Source organism: Salvelinus namaycush, unplaced genomic scaffold, assembly GCF_016432855.1.
Source record: "Salvelinus namaycush isolate Seneca unplaced genomic scaffold, SaNama_1.0 Scaffold99, whole genome shotgun sequence".
Taxonomy (NCBI): Eukaryota; Metazoa; Chordata; class Actinopteri; order Salmoniformes; family Salmonidae; genus Salvelinus; species Salvelinus namaycush.
The window spans coordinates 407,834-424,691 of NW_024061741.1; the positions used below are offsets into that span (position 1 = coordinate 407,834).

The 16,858-nt window shown below is 42.0% G+C and overlaps 1 pseudogene; it reads right to left on the bottom strand.

The window, feature by feature from the left end:
* Positions 1-1,897: 1,897 nt before the first annotated feature.
* On the bottom strand, positions 1,898-16,336 carry LOC120043657 (annotated as a pseudogene).
* Positions 16,337-16,858: the final 522 nt, after the last annotated feature.

Consider the following 16,858-nt stretch of genomic DNA (forward strand, 5'->3'; position numbering starts at 1 on the left):
CACGTTCAAGGTCCTAAACAATATCATAACCGCCATCGATAAGAGACAATACTGTGCAGCTTTATTCATCGATCTAACCAATGCTTTCGACTCTGTCAATCACCACATTCTTATCGGCAGAATCAACGGCCTTGGTTTCTCAAATGATTGCCTCGCCTGGCTCACCAAGTACTTCTCTGATAGAGTTCAGTGTGTCAAATCGGAGGGCCTGTTGTCCGGACCTCTGGCAGTCTCTATGGGGGTGCCACAGGGTTCAACTCTCGGGTCGACTTCTCTTCTCTGTATACATCAATGATGTCGCTCTTGCTGCTGGTGATTCTCTGATCCACCTCTACGCAGACGACACCATTCTGTATACTTCTGGCCCTTCTTTGGACACTGTGTTAACCCACCTCCAGACGAGCTTCAATGCCATGCAACTCTCCTTCTGTGGCCTCCAACTGCTCTTAAATGCAAGTAAAACTAAATGCATGCTCTTCAACCGATCAGTGCCCGCTCCTGCCCGCCAGCATCACTACACTGGATGGTTCTGACTTAGAATATGTGGACAACTACAAATACCTAGGTGTCTGGCTAGACTGTAAACTCTCCTTCTAGACCCACATTAAGCATCTCCAATCCAAAATTAAATCTGGAATCGGCTTCCTATTTCGCAACAAAGCATCCTTCACTCATACTGCCAAACATACCCTAGCAAAACTGACCATCCTACCGATCCTCGACTTCGGTGATGTCATTTACAAAATAGCCTCCAACACTCTACTCAACAAATTGGATGCAGTCTATCACAGTGCCATCCGTTTTGTCACCAAAGCCCCATATACTACCCACCACTGCGACCTGTATGCTCTCGTTGGCTGGCCCTCGCTTCATACTCGTCGCCAAACCCACTGGCTCCAGGTCATCGACAAGTATTTGCTAGGTAAAGCCCCGCCTTATCTCAGCTCACTGGTCACCATAGCAGCACCCACCCGTAGCACGCGCTTCAGCAGGTATATTTCACTGGTCACCCCCAAAGCCAATTCTTCCTTTGGCCGCCTTTCCTTACAGTTCTCTGTTGCCAATGACTGGAACGAACTGCAAAAATCATTGAAGCCGGAGACTCATATCTCCCTCACTAACTTCAAGCACCAGCTGTCAGAGCAGCTCACAGATCATTGCACATGTGCATAGCCCATCTGTAAATAGCCCATCCAACTACCTCATCCCCATACTGTATTTATTTATTTATTTTGCTCCTTTGCACCCCAGTATCTCTACTTGCACATTCATCTTCTGCACATCTATCACTCCAGTGTTTAATTGCTATATCGTAATTACCTCACCACTATGGCCTATTTATTGCCTTACCTCCCTTAACTTACCTCATTTGTATATAGACTTTTTTCTCCTGTATTATATGTATGTTTATTCCATGTGTAACTCTGTGTACGTGTCGAACTGCTTTGCTTTATCTTGGCCAGGTCGCAGTTGTAAATGGGAACTTGTTCTCAACTAGCCTATCTGATTAAATAAAGGTGGGGGGGAAAAAAAAGCAAAACTCTGGTTTGTTGTTTTCTGAGAACATAGTTCTGAGAATATCCCTACAATTCCAGTGTAAAGAGTGTAAAGAGTTAAAACTATAATTTTTATGTTATGGATGGTCAGTCCTTACATCCATAGCTCAGTCTGAGAATTTGATAGTGGTTACATTTCCCTAGCCTCATCCCTCAGATGTTTACCAATAAAAGTTACCGCTTTGCTGGGGTGTCTGCTTTGTTGTTGTTGGAATCCCAAATTGCTCCATTAATTAAAGAACAATATATTTTATGGTATTAAAAATCTGTTTGCTGAGTAATAAGTCCACAGTCACAAAGGAAGTGTATGTAGATCTACATGTTTTTAATCAACGCTCAACATTTCACCATGAAAATCATATTTTATGCAACACAGGAAAATGGTAAGACTTTGATCTTCAATACTTTGGTCTTGTTTATTCAGCAACTTCTTTTCCCTGTAAGAAGACATAAATAATATAATGTATCAGTAATAATAATGAACATGATAAATATATTGATAGAATATAATGGATCAGTAATAATAATGAACATGATAAATATATGGATAGAATATAATATATCAAGCATTTAGTGCTCAGTGCTCAGCTTGGATTTTCAATTTTGAAGTACCAACAGAATTAACCTTTCTTTTTTTGCCCTTCCTGAAATGTGCTGATGTGGTGATCTTAAATACAGTTGAGTGTAAAAGGTCTGTGTTGACCTCTGAGAAGACTGACTCATAGGTGGTGTTGATGTGGTCATATCTGAACATGAGTCAGGGATAGGTTTAGCAGCAGTTCTGTACCTTTCCAGAGTCACGTGTCTTGGCTCTGAGCTTGTTGACCTGAGTCTCAGCGATGTCAGCACGCTCCTCAGCCTCCTCCAGCTCATGCTGAACCTTCCTGAACTTAGACATATGGCTATTGGCTGCTTCCTCCTGGGTGAGGAGAAGAGAGGGAGAGCAGAACATCAGCATTTAAAGTTTGAAGCTTCAGGTAGCAAATTAATATTCTGTTTTTAAAGGTATATTTTTTTAAATACAAAAAAGACAGATTTAGGATAACAATGTATACAGGGAGATAGATGATACAGCAGAGAAAGTGAGAACGGGGGATCAAACCACTGCCTCCAGCACAATCACTAGACCAGCTAATTAATATTCAAACTCTCTTCTTTAAGTTGGTAACACATAGGAGGCACTCAGAAATGTGTACAATTTCATCAGCAATTACTTGCACTATCAATTGTCGTTGTTGACTGGTGTGTTGTAGCAACACTTACTTCAAACTACATTGTATGGATATTAAGTATTGTAATGTTTACTAGGGATAAACATTTTATTTTTTTGAATTTCTGCATTCAGAGTATTTGACTCAGTATGTGACTTACTGCTTCCTCAGAATTCCTCTTGTAGGCCTTCACTTTCATCTGCAGCTTATCTACCAGGTCCTGAAGTCTGTTAACGTTCTTCTTATCCTCCTCAGTCTGTGGGAGAAGATAAAATCATTGTCAGTATAGTTTTATACACAAACCTGTCTGTGTTAGTGTCAAGTGTGTGAAGAATGCACTTTCTCTTACCTGGTAAGTGAGCTCCTTGACTCTGCGCTCATACTTCCGGACTCCCTTGACCGCGTCTGCACCTCTTCTCTGCTCTGCCTCCACCTCAGTTCGAGCTCACGCACCTTTGTGGAACAAATACATTTAGGCATTTGTTTGAGGTGGTGAAACAAATCTTTGTGAAACAGAGGTATAGTCTTCTACCCAGTCAAGGAGGCACAATTGTTGTCTTTTCATTATGTACTTTTCCAAGTGGTTCCCAAAGTGGAATTTACCCTTAAATTTGTTCATGAATATTGCTAGCAACAACAGATTTAAACTACCAAGGATCTGTGGAACAAGATTAGAAGGTCCAATACAATACAATGTAATATTATTAATCCACTGTTTATGTTCTAAACCCTTAGATGTACAACATGGGCATGGGAGGCTCACAGGGATATTGGTCGGCACATTATTCTGACAATTATACATTTTAAAGGTCAATTCTTCTTGTAGTTATAATATATAGGACTCTTTTTTTTATTTGACCGATTTTGTCGTGCATTTAGCAGTGCATGTTGCAGTACCAGTATGACCAACAGAGGCGCCACTGGCCTGTTTGAATGTAATGAGTTTGCGACAGCAAGACAGAAGCACCGACATAAATACATTTTTATGTCTTTATTTTTAAGGTAAGCGAGTGGAAAAGCACCATATTCTAGAGAGTAATGTTTGTTAAGATGTTATGTTTTCATGTTTTTATGAACTTATGAAAGTCCTGTAGCCTACAAGCTAATTTAGTCGTTAGCCTTCTAGCTGGTAGCCCCGCATAGCAACGCTAGCTTCCCTAGTAACGGCCCTTTTGCAGCAGAAAAATAGACATGTAGCTTGCGATCTAGAGAGAGAGAAATGAAACACGTGACTAGATGTAAATAAAATATTACTATGAGATGAATTAGATCAATGTGTGTTTATGTATCAGACATTTGTATTATTATTATCATTATTATTATTATTGAATCTATTAACTTAAATTGCAGTTTAGAAGAACTTTACAAGCCTAAATGAAACAACTAGATAAATACAGTTTTATATCTTGACTTTATTTGAAGGTCTTGGCTCCAATTCTTCTCAAGTCCATAACATAAGTGTGACATATTTACAATGTTTTGTTTTGAACATAATTGCACTGTAATTTATGCTTTAAAATGGGAAAATATTCCCTCTGATGCCAAGAGAGCGGACTTTCAAATGTTCTTTTCCAGCGGCCAAGACTTGATTAGTCCGACCATGCACTGCTGAAGTCATATTAAAACTGCGTGGATGCTTTTTATATCGCACTCTAATGTAAGAGTTGTGTTATGATATTATGAAGGGGTCCCTGATGCAAAGACATTTGGAAACTCCTGATTAAGGTGGGTTAATGAGAGAAAAAGTAATTACAAAATGCTCCAGTGTATTTTACATGATCAAATACATTTCCAGCAAACTGTTTTTTAATCCAACCCCAAATCCACCCTGCTGGTAACTCACCCTGGACTCCAGTTTCTGGAGCTGCTTCTTGCCTCCCTTCATGGCCAGATTCTCAGCCTCATCCAGGCGGTGCTGCAGGTCCTTGACTGTGATCTCCAGGTTCTTCTTCATCCTCTCCAGGTGAGAACTGGTGTCCTGCTCCTTCTTCAGCTCCTCAGCCATCATGGCCGCCTGGAAAAGTAGTTTGTTTAATTAATGCACCAATTGGCAAAAATCATAACGTTCCCTCTGAGATCTTTGTTGTTCTTAACCAGCCCAGCTACCATTGGCCCTTAGGAAAAATCAAGATGATGTAATTCAAGGACTCACGTCAGTGATTGCCTTCTTGGCCTTCTCTTCTGCATTCCTGGCCTCCTGGACGATGTCGTCCACCTCTCCCTGCACCTGCACCAGGTCAGTCTCCAGCTTCTTCTTGGTGTTCAGAAGGCTGGTGTTCTGAAGGAGGAAACAAGACGATTTGTTTAGCTCTAAAGAGAATTTACAAGGATGAAATTATTAAACTCTCAATGCATGCATTGTTGAATTCAAGGTGTGTTTAAACAGTATGCTTGGTTGGAAATGGCTTTGACCCATACTTGGGAGTGCAGCAGTCCAACACGCTCGCTGCGTCTACCAGCTCAGTCTCAGCCACTTTGCGGCCTCTCTCTGTCTGCTCCAGAGCAACTCTCAGCTCCTCGATCTCAGCCACCATCAGACCATTTCTACGCTCCACCATGGCTGCCTGCTCCTTCATGTCCTCTGCGACACGGACGGCATCGTCAAGGTGCAATTGGGCATCCTGTGGTTCACAAGGACATACATTCATTAGGACTTGTGGAAATAGGGGTGATAGGATGGGTGATATAAATGTTAATTGGGAAGAATTTACCCAGTATCCCTAACTTTCTACAGTGCATTGTCCACTCTATTCAATTCCTCTGTTCAATTCTTTTCTACAGATTCACAAACAAATCCCTAGCTATGTTCAGGTTTTTGAGCCTGATGTCCCAGTCCCTTTACCTTGAGCTGTCCCTGGACGTTCCTCAACTGTTTCTGGGCCTCAGCGGCCTGCCTGTTGGAGTGGCTCAGCTGGATCTCCATCTCGTTCAGGTCTCCCTCCATCTTCTTCTTCACCCTCTGGGCATCATTCCTGCTCCTGACCTCAGAGTCCAGGGTGCTCTGCATGGAGTCAACCACCCTCTGGCTGTTCCTCTTGATCTGCTCCATCTCCTCATCCTTCTCAGCGATCTTCCTGTCCACCTCACCCTTGATCTGGTTCAGCTCCAGCTGCACACGCAGAATCTTGGATTCCTCGTGCTCCAGTGTTCCCTGGACAAACAGAAGCAGTCAGAAAAATCATGTTCAATACATTTGTATGTAGGAATTAAATATGTATGACTACAACAAACTCCAATACAAGGATCATTGGACTGTAGCTGGCGTTGGCTAGTGTAACACTGCTTTCCCCATCAAACAGCTGTAGTTTGTACCTCAGCCTCCTCCAGAGCGGTCTGGATCTCAGACTTCTCTGTCTCCACGGTCTTCTTAGCCTTCTCCAGCTCATGGATGCTCTTGCCAGTCTCTCCGATCTGCTCAGTCAGGTCAGAGATCTCCTCTGCACACACACACACAGGAGCAGTTTACACTTGGGAGATTTTCAGTGGATATTCCAGTGTGCTGAATTTGACATGAAATCATATTAACAGTTAATTAATTAACAGCACTTCATAGGATCTTGCAAATCTAATCGCCGACCACTTATTGGAATGTTCAAAGGAATAACAACTACAAGTAAAATATTTACAAATTATACTGTATGTGACAATTCTGAAATGTTGTAAAATTAATGTTGATGATTACAGTTCCCTCCATTTTCAAAACACTAGTCAAACATGAGCCAAATAGAACTGCTGCCAAATGCTCACGTTGCAGGTTCTTGTTCTCTCTCTTCAGAGTCTCCAGATGATCCAGAGCCTCCTCGTAGGAGTTCTTCATCTTGAAGAGTTCAGTGCTCATAGAGCGAGCCTCCTTCTGAGCTCCTTCCAGCTCAGCCTGGCCCTCCTCATACTTCTGCTTCCACTCTGCCAGAACCTAGGAGAATCCATGGAATTTTAATTAGAAGTCATAGATGAAGAGTTTTTAAATTAGAAATGAGAAATAATTATACAATTGATAAAAAATATAGGTTTATTCATTTTCACCTTGTCAAAGTTCCTCTGCTTCTTGTCGAGGTTGGCGGCCAATGCGTTGGCTCTCTCAACATCAATCATGAGGTCCTCCACCTCTCCCTGCAGCCTCTGCTTGGTCTTCTCCAGGGAGGCGCACTTGGAGTTGGTCGCCTCAATGGTCTCCTCAGCATCCTGCAGACGCTGGGCCAGCTTCTTCCTGTTGGACAACAGAGGGTGGTTTAATGGTGTATTTATTTTATTTTGATAAACAATACATATTGATGTAACATTTTCTCAGAGCCCCCTACCACCCTCACCATCCACACCATATCTGAGTTTTTCTGTTGTGTGCGACTCACTTGGCCTCCTCCAGCTCCTCTGTACGCTGGATGGCATCAGTTTCATACTTAGTCCTCCACTGAGCCACCTCACTGTTGGCCTTGGACATGCCACGTTGCAGCTCTGCCTTGGCCTCCTGCTCCTCCTCAAACTGCTCCCTCAGGAGGTCACAGTCATGGCGGGCAGACTGGACACCGTGGGCCAGTGCGTTTTTAGCCTGTGAGAAAGAAAGAGAAAGACAAAGAATGATTAGCGAGATGCTCAAACAAATTATGGGAAAAAGTCTCTGAGGGTGGAGAGACAGTAGAATTCTCTGAGGGTTGAGAGACAGTAGAAGTCTCAGAGGGTGGCGTAGTCACCGTCTATATGAAGATATAGCTCTAAACTCTGTGGACGTGGAGTCCATTTTGGGTCCCTTACCTTGACCTCCTCCTCAATCGCCCTCTTCAGCTCCTCCACCTGCTGGGTGAAGGCCTGTTTTCCTCTGGTCAGTTGAGACACCAGGGCTTCCTTCTCCTCCAGCTGGCGGCCAAACTCACCTGCAGGGACAGAGGGACATCTTGTTAATAGGGTCTCTGTTCTCTAAGATTGAACATTTATTTTGAGGTATCGTAGGGCAATGTTAGGTGGGGAATATTACAGTATAAATTATGTGGATACAGCCCCCAACACGTTATTGTGTTTTCTGAAGGAAAGCATTGGCTTGTTGTTCATTGTTGAAGGTACCATTTTCTGTCAGGAGTCTGGCTCTCTGTCCACTGATGTCGTTGACCTGGCGAACATTCTCATCATTCTTAGTCTTGAGCTCACTCAGCTGGTCCTCAAGAGTACGGCACATCTTCTCCAGATTGCCCTGTTAGTGAAACATTTTCCATCATTACTTTATATATGTGACTCCTGTCAACTTCAGTTCACTTGAATGGTAATGTAGTTGACCCTCCTCAACACTGCTTTACCAAAACATCACTACTCACCTTAGCCTTGGCGACGGCCTCCATGTTGCTAGAGAGGTCATCAATCTCCATCTTGTACTCGCTCTTCTCCTTCTCCAGCTTCTGCTTGACGCGCTGCAGGTTGTCGATCTGCTCCCCGAGCTCAGCCACACTGTCGGCCTGCTTCTTGCGCAGAGCGGCGGCTGTGGCCTCATGCTGCAGGGTGGACTCTTCAAGATCACGACGCAGCTTCTGGAACTCAGCCTCACGCTTCTTGTTCATCTCAATCTGAGCAGCAGTGGCGCCTCCGGCCTCCTCCAGCCTCTCGCTGATCTCCTCAAGTTCCCTGGAGAGATCGGCCCTCTGCTTCTCAACCTTAGCCCTGGCAGCACGCTCAGCCTCAATTTCCTCCTCCAGCTCCTCAATACGGGCCTAGAACAGGGGGCAGGAGCAGGGGGGATGAACACTACAATACAGTTGAAACAATTGAACCTCACAAAATAATAATAGTATGTATATTTTGCATAAATGTGTTTAATAAAAAGCCAGTTACACTAATATATTCAGTAGACAGTGTCCCATGCAGGAACCAAAACCACAATGTTCAGAACCACCATCTTCCAACCTACTCAGCCATCAGAAGCCACCGGGAAATGTGTGCTACCAGAACAATGTTTTCAGGAAATGATTCAAGTCTGTGCTTTTCTGTACTGGAGCTTATATCCTGTACTGTACCTGGAGTTCCTTGATCTTCTTCTGCAGCTGAGCTCCCAGAGACTGCTCATCCTCAACCTTGCTGAGGAGCTGGGTGGTCTCAAACTCCTTCCTAAGAAACACAAATACACCGATTGCAGAGTTAGTTTTTGTTTGATAGTGTAAAGGGAGAGAATCATACCATTTACTTTGCTTTTAAAAATACCATTCAAGTGTTAATTCCTTATTACAAGAATTTGTCAAGAACAACCATTATAGCAGCTAATACTGTAGTCATAGGTTTGTGTTTACTTCTTGATTTTCTCATCAGCTTGCTGCTTGTCATTCTCCAGGTCCATTATGGACTCCTGGGCCAGTTTCAGATCTCCCTCCAGCTTTCTCTTGGATCGCTCAAGGTCCATACGAAGCTTCTTCTCTTGCTCCAGAGAACCCTCAAGCTAGAAGATAAAAATACATATATTGTTCAAATCTAAACAACTGAAGATAATATCATCTTACATACTATCATGGCCAAAATGTCAAACCACTCACGTCGTCCACTTGCTGTTCCAGCTTGGTCTTGGCCTTGGTCAGAGTGTTGACTTTGTCCTCCTCTGCCTGCAGGTCATCCAGTGTCTGCTGGTGGGCCTCTTGGAGGGCTTTCTTCTCCTTGGTCAGCTTGGCAACACTCTCATCCATAGACGCCATCTCCTCTGTCAGGTTTTTAACCTGTAAATGGCCACAACATAATTATACTTCACCATAAAGGGGAGATTTAGTTTGTTATATATTGCATTCATTTCATTAAGATTAGAACTGCATCTACATTTACTGTACTATAGATTCAACACTAGATGGAAGTGTTAACAATGCCAGTGTACTGAGTGGAAAACATAAATGAGGGGGATCAGAACATGCAATGAATGTTGAGAGTACCACGCAACTGAAATTCTACTATTGTACAACGTGAATTCCATTTCTGTTAAGCTATGTTTTGAGGTGATTATTGTTTGGTTAGACTGTCTATGGTAAGACACAAGACCTTGTTTTCAGTGGCGTGCTTCTCCTTCTCCACTTTGGCCAGGGTGAGCTCCAGGTCATCAATGTCCTTCTTCAGTTCAGAGCACTCATCCTCCAGCTTCCTCTTCTTGGCAGTCAACTCAGCATTGATCTCCTCCTCATCCTCCAGCCTCTCGGTCGTCTCTTTGAGTTTGGCCTCCTGCTGGATCTTGCTCTTGATGAGCCCCTCACACCTTTCCTCAGCATCATTCAGACTCTCTCCTTCCTGGTTTCAGAACAGGAGAAAAAATTCAGCGACCTAATTTTTTGTGTCAAAATATACACTTTAGTCAAAAAGTTCAGAGCAAATCAATAGACATTCATGAAATATATACAATATATAACATGGGCAATAAAAATGTGTGAGTTAGCCACATACTTTACAGTGTGTTCATATGTGTGTGTATGTGTGTGTATTCATGTGTATGTAAATGTGCCCATACGAGGGTAGTTGTTCACTCACAGATGCGACTTGGAGCGACAGGTCATTCTTCTCCTGCGTCAGGGACACCAACTTCTCCTCCATTTGCTTCTTCGTGGACAGAGCCTTGGCCAGGTCTGTCTTCATCTTCTCATAGTTCTCCTTCATGTTGGCCAGCTCCTTCTCAGTCTCAGCGCTCTGCAGCAGGGGCTTGATCTTGAAGTACAACTTCATCCATGGCCAGGTTTTGACATTCATGAATGAGCGGATGTTGTACTGGATGGCGTAAATTGATTCTCTGGTCGACAGAAACGATGGAGTGGCATGGTGAGTGATTAGATGAACAACAAAACAGAACCACCTGTCACTGTTTGTTTACAGCTGAGCAAAGGGGTTAGGGAAATGTAACCCCTCCTAAATTCACAGATAGCGGACTAGATGCAAGGACTGACAGGTTATGCTAAGCTCATGATGCATTTTATATTCTTCAAGAATTAAAAGGTAAATACCACACATTTAATGATGACAGTTGAACAGCCAAATCCCAAACTGCAGCTATAAAGCTAGAATCCTTAGTTGCTACATCCATTTCTGGACTAAATGAATGAACCCAAAAGCTTTATTAGACCATTATAAGATGTACTTTCTCATTCTGAACAACTCACAGCATATACAGTATGTAATCATAATGCATTAGATACAGGTGGTTGACAGAAAGCTTTGCCAAGATGTCTGCTATTCCTCACCTCCTCTCCATCATCTTGCTAAACTCTCTCCTCATGAGGAATCCACGGCTGAGAGCCTGGACCATGCCGACTAGAGAGGCCAGCTTCTCATCTCTCATCTCCTCCAGGACACCCAGCAGACCGGCTTTGAAGAAGACCTGAGACACAGGTTAACATGGTCAATGGAACCACAGATGGTGACAGATAGAAAGGGTTGAATCAAAAGAGGGGAACAACACCACTAGATTGATTTAAAAAACATTAAACTTGCAACGGTTACAAACATACCATTGGATCGGTTGTTTCTAAGTTGTTAGTTATTGTACAGTTGTAGATTAATAATGTACACAGATACAGATAACTGCAGCCATACCACTCTAACACAATGCACATGGTAATGAGTTTAGTTTCTCGTCTATACTTGTGATGAATGACTGAAGAAAAAAACAGTACAATGTTTTTCCACCTTTTCCATTAGTTAAATGAAGAAGAAAGAACAAAAGGATGGATAGATCAACTGGAGAGATTTTATATGGTACAGGTTTAAATTATTATTCAAGTTGTGTTTTGATGTCAGCTTTTGCTGGGGGCATTTGACTGACCTTGGTGTGTCCAAACTTGTAATCCTCGTGATTCACATCAATGGACCCAAGCAGCTTCTCAGAAGCCTTCTTGTTGTCCATGAACTGGCCCTCAGGGATGACACTGGCATTCAGTACTTTGTACCTGAATGAGGAGACATTTTTAAAGTATGTCAAGTTGTAATATGTTGGTTATATTTCGTAAAAGGTAAGACTATTCTGATGCTGGGAAAACCTTTGTGCATTTGTGTTTGTGTGTGTATACCTTTGTTTGAAGTCAGCATAGATGATTCTGCTGGGGAAGCCCTTTCTGCAGATCCTGATACCCTCCAGTACACCATTACACCTGAGCTGGTGGATAACCAGGAAGTTCTCCATCAGACCTGGTAAAACAAAACAAGTCTCTTTTAATACTCATAATCAGGTTAAAGATTGGGATTGTTAAAGTCACTGATAGTGTACTGATAAGATATTCTTGTACCTGGAGTCTTTGACTCGTTGGGGATCAGGCAGCGCACAAAGTGAGGATGAGTGCTCCTCAAGTTGGTCATCAGCTTATGTAAGTTCTCCTGTAAGAGGGTTACAAACCATTTTCTCAGAAATAATTTACGATAATCAATGCACATTTTAAAGGACTGAATATACACATTTCAAAAGCTCACCCTGAACTGGGAGGACACTGTCTGCATGGAACCACCCTTCTTCTTGCCTCCTTTCTTGGCTTTATCTGTTAAAATGGGGAAAAGTAAAAGATAACTAGAAAAGTACATTTCCTAGAGCGGGTGGAATAAATAGAATAATAATAAGAGTAAGAAATCTAGAGTGGTCTTGTCTTCAGCAAGCACACTAATTATAAACCAGAGAATCTCTGGTTAACTTCTTGCCACTATAGGGGTGTGTTTTGCATTAGCATAATTTGCTCTACAGATTAAACTGCCTAGTACTCAATTCTTGCTCGTACAATATGCATATTATTGTTATTATTGGATAGAAAACACTCTCTAGTTTCTATAGCCGTTTGAATTATGTCTCTGAGTGAAACAGAACTCATTCTACAGCACTTTTCCTCCCAGTGTGTGAGATTTCAGAAATCTTGGCCTCTGGTTCCAGATCAGTTTTAAAGTCCCTGTAAATCCTATGAGGATACAAACACTGCCCACGCCTTCCTCTAGATGTCAGTAAGTGGTGACAATTTGAATGGAGTCGATTGCGCAATCAGTGCCTCTATAAATCACCAAATACCGGAAGTAGCGTTCTTTTGGACCCTGCGCTCAACGCAAGAAGGACGTTGGACTGGGCTTTTTCCAAGCCTTGGTTTAGCCAGTAATATAGCGCCGGTCATGTTTTTACTCGTTATAGGTGTTAAAAACATCATAAGGTAGTTAATTTAAACCGTTTTATAGCAATTTATATCCGTTTAGTGCGATTTTGAGGCATTTCTATGTGATGCTCTTTGAAGCTTTGGGCACGTTTCGGGGTCCCGGTCGAACGTTAGTGGGCATTTCGACAGACAGAGGACATCTTTCGACCAAAAGAAGATTAGACCCAAGAAAGGATACATTGCCCAAGATTCTGATGGAAGATCACCTCATAGTAAGAAATATTTAAGATGGTAAATCGTTGTTCTGTCGAAAAATTTTAAACGCATATTCCGCCATTTTGTTTGGTATAGCTTCGCTTGGCGAACCCTGTATTGCACAGTAAGGATAATTTTAGAAATGTAATTCAGCGATTGCATTAAGAACTAATTTGTCTTTCGATAGCTGTCCAACTTATATTTTTTTAGTCAAGTTTATGAATAGTTATCCATGAGACAAGATCACTGTGAAAGATGGCGTCCGACATTTTCAGGCTAGTTTTGCTAGTATTGTCATTGTATAACCACGGTTGTTTGTGGCTAAATATGCACATTTTCGAACAAACTCTATATGTATGTTGTAATATGATGTTACAGGAGTGTCATCGGAAGAATTCTGAGAAGGTTAGTGAAAAAATTAATATATTTTGGCGATGATAACGATATCGCTCTCTTTGGCTTGAATCAATGGTCGGGTAACGTTTGCATATGTGGTATGCTAATATAACGATTTATTGTGTTTTCGCTGTAAAACACTTAGAACATCTGAAATATTGTCTGAATTCACAAGATCTGTGTCTTTCCATTGCTGTGAGTTGTGTATTTTTAAGAAATATTTTATGATTAGTAATTAGGTAATACACGTTGCTCTGTGTATTTATTCTAGTCGAGTTGTGATGGTGGGTGCAATTGTAAACTATGATTTATACCTGAAATATGCACATTTTTCTAACAAAACCTATCCTATACAATAAATATGTTATCAGACTGTCATCTGATGAGGTTTTTTCTTGGTTAGTGGCTATCAATATCTTTATTTGGCCGAATTGGTGATAGCACCTGATGGAGTAAGAAACTGATGGAGTTAGGAAAGTGGTGTCTTTTGCTAACGTGGTTAGCTAATAGATTTACATATTTTGTCTTCCCTGTAAAACATTTTAAAAATCTGAAATGGTGGCTTTATTCACAAGATCTGTATCTTTCATTTGGTGTCTTGGACTTGTGATTTAATGATATTTAGATGCTACTATTTAATTGTGACGCTATGCTAGCGATGCTAATCAGTGTGGGGGGGGGTGGGGGGTGATCCCGGATCCGGGGTTGAGAGGCGGTAAAAGTTAACTTCACATGTATCTAGAGGCAAATGCTGCCAATGAGATTGTGTTAAATAAGACCTACTGCATGATTAAATTAACCAAGTCTATGAGTAAATCAACCTAGTAATAAACGTTGAGAAATTGTGATACATTGAAAGACCAAAGAACATTTGGGTCTGACTTGTAACTAGTATTTAATTAAATGTTGTGACATGATGCTAGTCTTACCCTCAGGAGGGGGAGGGGGATACAGGGCAGCCAACATTTTGACTCCTGACTTCCCGTACAGTTGACAAACTGAGTCGTTCAAAGGGTCCTTGTTCTTCTCCAGCCAGCCAGTGATGTTGTAGTCCACAGTGCCGGCGTAGTGCACCAGGGAGAAGTGGGCCTCTGCCTTGCCTTTGGCAGGCTTGGGCTTCTCAAACGCCTTTGTTTTACCAAGATGCTGGGCGTACAGCTTGTCCTTGAAGGTAGTGTCTGAAGACTTGGGGAACATGCACTCCTCTTCAAGGATGGAGAAGATGCCCAATGGCTTTACGAAAAGAGATGTATATCAAATTAGTGATATTTCCGTTTAGGATAACATTCATTCCTTTAGTAAACATTCTATTTGCGGATTACATTCATTTCGGGGAACATAATAGGAAACATATTGAGTTCTCAACAGTCAGATACGTTGTACCACTGTGATAATATCTCACACAGGGCTCACTATGATCTTTGCTTTTGCAGTCCATTATAATGGTCCATTAAAATCCTCACAGACAGCTTACCTTCTCAATAAGCTCAATGCAGGCAGCCAAGTCCATGCCGAAGTCAATGAAGGCCCAGACGATTCCCTCCTTTTTGTACTCCTCTTGCTCCAGGACGAACATGGTGTGGTTGAAAAACTGTTGCAGTTTCTCATTGGTGAAGTTGATGCACAGCTGCTCCATGCTGTTGTACTGTTGATGGAGTTTTAAAAGGGATCATTTCATCATACAAGACTGTAATCCATCTCAATCACATCTAATTGTCTTGTTCTGGTCTCATACTCACATCAAAGATCTCAAACCCGGCAATGTCAAGCACACCGATATAGAACTGCCTTGGATTCTTGGTGTCCAACATCTCATTGATACGGATGACCATCCACAAGAACATCCTCTCATAGATGGACTTGGCCAGAGCACTGACTGAGTTATTAACCTGCAATGATAATACCTCAAATTAATACATGAGATATTGACCGTGTCTGGTGATAAGGTGATAAGACCTTGGGATAAACAACATCACTATTTAAAAAAGCAATGCACTCGTCCCCAAAATAATTCCAGTGCTCAGAAATTGGTAGATGCTGTGTTTTGCAGTCTTACCTGAGCCACAGTCTGTCCCTTGGTCACATACTCATTGCCGACCTTCACTCTGGGGTAGCACAGAGCCTTCAACATCTCAGCTGAGTTCAGGCCCAGCAGGTAGGCGATTTTATCAGCCACTGGAGAGAGAACCAACAACAACAGACTCAGGGACACAAGATCACTTGTTTATGATGTCACACTGACATAATAGTTTGGATAACTTTGTGAGTTTGGTTTTGATTTTCTCCCATATTCATCATTTCAAATCATTTCGGGAGTTTGGAATTTGGTTTCCAAAAACTCTCCTGCATGACTTTTGTAATGGAATTTCTCCACTTAAGACGAACACCCAATGTAAATGAATCCTTTATCCTTTTATTAAGAGTAACATTGTTAGACTAAAATGAAAACAATGCCTTCCAATAAGGAGAAAGTTATCATGTTTGTTTTGCATGTTTCTCAACCTTACAATAGGGGTAAAAGCAGAACATTGTTTGAGAGTGATCCATGTGTATTAGCAGTAGTGATTGAGAGGGATTTCCTACTGGAAAGATGTCCTAGTTGAAGGAAACTGATAACTCATGTTACTCTGAAAGGGGAAAGAACACTCACTTAATGGTGTTGAATGACCTTTGCTCTGACTTTCTGGTGAGGCCTGATCACTCAAAGGCTAGAGACACTGGGTGAGATTTCAGTATAATATGTAAATGCTGGTAAATGCTAGTAAGTAGTGTATTGCTGTTGTTGTTTGGCTTCAATACACATCTCACCAGATTGGGTCTGCTGTTCTCTGACTCCCTGACCCTGTAACTCTGCCATGAGGTTGCCAACATGATAGGGGAGTATAAGCCAATTTGCAAACAGTTGTGATTCTCTTTGACATTTGAAATGGTTTGAACAGTTGTGATTCTCTTTGATATTTGCCTTAGAAATTAGAATTAAGAATATTGGGAATGTAATAATTTGTCATACAGTGAAAGGTTATTCTGGATTTCCTGAATCAGAAATAGCCTAAACTGTTGTTCTGGTCTGTCCTCTCTCTCTCTCGAGGTTATGGTGAATGTGACCACAGATGGTATCTAGATGCATGGAAGGGATCATTCCACCGAGAACAGTGTGATCCTTAACCCCTCCAAACGTATCTCATGCTGCTTGTGGACTGGCCGGAAAACGGATAAGACAGAATGGACCACAAAGGGTGGTGGCGGCGGCTCAGGTGAGAGTTTCGTCTGCTTGGGGATATTGAAATCGGGACATTATCAAGGGCCATCCACATTGACAGGCATGAGTTCCATGTGTACCATTGTGAGGATGAACTGCAACGCTATCTTAAGAAGAAAA